The 4,902-nt window shown below is 48.5% G+C and overlaps 1 protein-coding gene across 1 annotated transcript in view; it reads right to left on the bottom strand.

Annotated features, from left to right (window-relative positions):
- Positions 1-2,820: 2,820 nt before the first annotated feature.
- Positions 2,821-4,902, bottom strand: part of LOC130116394 (transcription factor COE1-like) — a 76,666-nt gene continuing 74,584 nt past the window's right edge. The window contains 1 exon segment of the mRNA XM_056284310.1: positions 2,821-4,902. This exon segment is cut by the window's right edge and continues 326 nt beyond it. The gene's annotated coding sequence lies outside the window, so the exon portion shown is untranslated.

The raw sequence follows: 4,902 nt of genomic DNA, 5'->3' as shown, positions 1-4,902 counted from the left end.
CAGACCCTTTAGTCGACTAGTTAACGTTGTCGCTTGCGGAGCGAGAGACGCGGGTTCGCGTCCCGGTTGTGGCGATTCCCAGACTGCCCCCCCGAATTCGCTACAATAAGTATTTTTAACAGCTTGACCAGAGAAAGAACAACAGACCAGAGACAGAGCCGACCCTTTATCACAGACAAGGAAGAACTTTAATTAAATATAGTGAGAGTTGAAAAGTTATTTTACACTTCAAAGTTCAAAATGAGAATAAAACAAATCAACGCTAGCTATCGTCTTTACAGTAGTTTCCTCTACTCGTTCCCTCACCGTGGACCGCGTGCGCAGGGGGGCGTGTGCCAGTTTGCTCGCGTGTACGATGGTCTCCGTTGGCTTTAATACGCATTAACACAGGCAAGCTGTGATGGATGGGTGAAGTGGAAGTCGCTGCTGCCAGACTAATGCATCATGGGATCATCGTCTCCCATTAAAAACCTGCTGTACAACTATAACATGTACAAAAACCCTCCTTCAGCTTTGAATCACATTCATCTTGTGGAGGACTGATGATTAGGGAGCTCTCTCTCTCTCTCACACACACACACACACACACACACACACACACACACACACACACACACACACACACACACACACACACACACACACACACACACGCTGATGGATGCTCACTGGCCTGCATCCTCACATATTTCCACTCAGGTGGAGATGTGTAGACTTAGAGAGTGGTCTCCAGACCCATGTTGGAGTTGAATAAATAGGTGGCTCAATTGTTTGAAGACAAACGGATGAGACGAGAAAGGGCTGAATGGAGCATCAGAAGAGCTGTCAAAAACAAACAAACAAACAAACAAAATAAAACAGCCCCCCCTCCCAGAAATGTAGACTGGAGGGCAACAGAGAGATGGAGGGGAGTGGTAAAGGAAAGAGCAAAATGAGATAGGGTTTGTGTGTGTTGTAGAGCGACAGAGAGACAGACAGAGAGAGAGAGAGACAGATGGACAGACAGACAGAAAGAGAGATCGATAGAGAGAGAGAGATAGAGAGCCAGAGAGAAAGAGAGACAGAGACAGAGACAAATGGACACAGACAGACAGAGAGATAGATAGAGAGATAGATAGAGACAGAGAGAGAGAGAGACATACAGATAGATAGACAACTAGATAGAGACAGAGACAGATCGATAGAGACAGAAAGATAAAGAGCGAGGGCGAGGCAGAGACAGAGACAGCGAGAGATAAAGAAATAGACATAGATAGAGACGGACAGACAGAGAGTGAGACAGGCGATAGAGACAGACAGATAGAGAGAGAGAGACAGATGGACAGAGTATGACAGACAGAAAGAGAGATAGGTAGAGATAGATAGAGATATACAGATAGATAGACAGCTAGATAGAGACAGCGATAGATCGATAGAGACAGACAGATAGAGAGGGAGAGAGAGAGATAAAGAGATAGACAGACAGAGAGAGAGAGAGGGGGGGGGGAGATACAGCTTTCAGCTCACTTTCATGTTCATGAGGGGATGCCAGAAATATCTTTTTAAGTTTTGCACAACTCCGCTCCTTTTGAAAAGCCATCAGACAGAGAGACAAAACGGGTCATCATAATGACGTATTTATAACCTTCACATCTCTACAACTACACAATGAACATTATACTAACTTGAACAGTAATGACAGAAATGACATTGACAAAATCAAGACAAGACGTCAAAAGAAAGAAAAAAGAAAGGTCTTCTTTGCGCCCTTTAACTTACAAATAATGCAAAAATACAAAATGTCTTATTTTAGACTGATTGAGCCCAGCAGTGGAAGGACGGTATGGCTTCTGGAAGAGTCTGCTGGCGCAGAATGGGCAGCACGTGCAAGGAAGCGGAACTCTTCCGGTGGGATGGACGAAGCACCCAGATGATGACGAAGCATCTGAACAGATTCAGGGACGTACGTTTTAGGGGGGGGGGGGGTTGACTCCGCGAGTTCAAACCCTCTTTTTTTTGGACACACAATTGTGATACATTTCTGGCAGTTTGTGCGTTGGCAAACCTAATGTATGTAGCACCTGAATGGACTTGAAAAAAACTTAACAAGTTAAAAAAATAAACTAAAACAAAAAATAAATAGAAAATAAAAAACAAGCAACACTATTTGACAGAGACCTCATTATTTGTCACTTTGTGAAGAACAAATCCCTTTTTTTGTCTACTGATTGTGATTGTGAGTAGTTGCATGTTGAATGGCATTCTTACTGTGTTCACGTGTGTTCTGCTGAGCTGAACACAAAATAAATAAAATAATCAATCAAACAAACCAACGACGCCCCCCCCCCCTCCAACCCACCGCCGGCCAGTGTCATCATGCTGGCCGTAAGACTTCATGTTTGGGCATAAATATCTTGATCGAGGGCTTTGGCAAAAAATTAAGCTCATCATAAATGAATTAAGACTGGTGGCTCCCGCGGCCTCTTGGCACACCGGTCGTTGCAGAGACCCGGCTGGGATCGGGGAGCCGGACTCTCAGAAAGCTCGCAGACTCTGCAGGCGCCCTCATCACCCGTGCTGCGACACGAGACGCGCTGAACAAGTCGCGAAACTCAACCCCGCACTTCTGAAAAGTGAAACAACGCGAGGACCGGGTGAGACGTTTTTGCGGTTGCACTGCAGCGCCGACTTCCGGCAGAGCTTCCTTGGAGCCGCGATGACGTCATCACGACGCGAGGCTGATCGCTACGCGTCAACCGCCGTAAGAGCGCTCGAGCCGATCCAAGTGAACTCTGGAGACGCGTTATTATTTTTCCCACCCGGATTCAGGGAAGACCCAACCCTACTCTATCTCTGATTGGCTAACCCTATCCCCTAACCCCACCCTAACCCTAACCTTAACCAACCTAACCAACGGAGGCAACGAGTACTAGCCAATCAGAGGCAGAGTTCCCGGAATGCGGGTGAAAAAAAAAACGGTCTGGAGACGAGTCGCACGAGCTCCCCCTCGGTGCAGGTTTTTCTCACCTTTGCGAGAAAAACTGAATTTTAAGACTTCATTAGAGATAAAGAGGTTTGTTCATCTTAATTTGTTTTGTTTTGTTTTTTTTGCAGCATAACCATTAAGACACACCGTTGGCTTGTTTTGCATTTAAATTTGTTCTGTCAAGCCGGACCAAAGGAACAAAATAAGAAAAAAAAAGAAAGAAACACAATCCGATTGGCCGAGTGATCACAGTTTCAAACGCGAAAAACCCAAAAACACAGCAAACAGGAAGTCAAATATGAATACGGCGGCGTCATCAACTCAAAAGGAAACAGAGAGCAAAAGTAAAACTCACACTTGAAGTCAAAGACACAAATGGCAGCAGTGCGTAAGACGTCGCTGTCCCCCCCTCGTCCCCTACGCCACGCTGGACCGTATGGCAAGGGAGCCGCGCGAGGGACTCGGTGGCCGGGGTGCTGCTGGTACAAATCCTAGGCATGCTTTTGGCACCCAGACTAGCTGAACGGTTTGGGGACACGTGGGAAAGCCGTATATGAACCTCATGGTTGTGCACGGTGGAAGCCACTCCGGAGGGGATTCATCTGCGCTGCATTAGCAGACCTTCTCTCTAATGCTGCACGGTGGAAATAAGGAGGCCATGTCGCGCCTACCAACACGGGGATCGCCGGTTCGAATCCCCGCGTTACCTCCGGCTTGGTCGGGCGTCCCTACAGACACAATTGGCAGTGTCTGCGGGTGGGAAGCCGGATGTTGGTGTGTGTCCTGGTCGCTGCACTAGCGCCTCATCTGGTCGGTCGGGGCGCCTGTTCGGGGGGGGGGGACTGGGGGAAATAACGTGATCCTCCCACGAGCGACGTCCCCCCTGGTGAAACGCCTCACTGTCAGGTGAAAAGAAGCGGCTGGCGACTCCACATGTATGGGAGGAGGCATGCGGTGGTCTGCAGCCTTCCCCGGATCGGCAGAGGGGGGGTGGAGCAGCGACCGGGACGGCTCAGAAGCGTGGGGTAACCGGTCCAGTGCAACTGAGGAGAAAAAAAATAGGGGGGGGGGGCTGAACTGAGTTCGAGGGTTTAGCACTGTAGTTGTGGGTTTCCATGTTAGCTCAGGTTTGTCAAAGGGGTCCTTGCGCCTTCTCACACCCGAAACAACCGAAAAGCACGTGCGCCTTTCCACATAATGGCATTTTTTACCTTACAGCCGGAGCCACACCGAGGAAGCGGTGCAACATGCATGCATTAAATGCTCAGATTCACACGGCGTGTATATCTGCAGCGTCGGGGGGGGGGGGGGGGCGGCTCCGGCATATCGTGAACCACCCAGCTCAACGACCGAAAACCCACCGCTGCAAAGCCTGAAGAACTGCTGCGACAGTAACGTGTCGCCCACCGTCGTGTGTAATGGCTGCCAGTCACTACAGCTGCCATGGCAATGCGGTTTTGGCATGGCACAGAAAAGTGACGCGTACGTCTGGTTTCGTTTACTTTTGGGTGGGTGGGTGGGAGGGGGAGGGGTGTGTGAATTTGACCCTGTACAAATCCAACGGTCCCTTGTCAGCGTGACCATAAGTGGCTGCGCTCCTCATCGGCGTCTTCGTCGCTAGGCGGCTGTCCGTTCTTCACATTAGATTCCTTCATCGATGATTAAATGTCATAAATAGAACCCCCCCCCCTTGTGTTTACATTTGGAGGATGAGTATCACACGTAAATTTGCACAAAAGCAAAAAAAAAAAAGAAAGAAAAAGAAGCAAAACAAAGGAACAATCGCTCAAGGGAGGAGGAAGCGGATTCTCTCCAAAATAAACACACTTCCTGTATCCACCGAGGGAGAGGTGTCATGGGTAATATAGGTGTGGCCTTTCTCTTTTATAAAAGTGTCAAGGTGTACAAAGTTTAAAGAAGTTATTTCGTCGCAAACA

The sequence above is a fragment of the Lampris incognitus genome, chromosome 8 (assembly GCF_029633865.1).
Source record: "Lampris incognitus isolate fLamInc1 chromosome 8, fLamInc1.hap2, whole genome shotgun sequence".
Lineage (NCBI taxonomy): Eukaryota > Metazoa > Chordata > Actinopteri > Lampriformes > Lampridae > Lampris > Lampris incognitus.
This window is presented reverse-complemented; position numbering and strand designations above follow the sequence as displayed.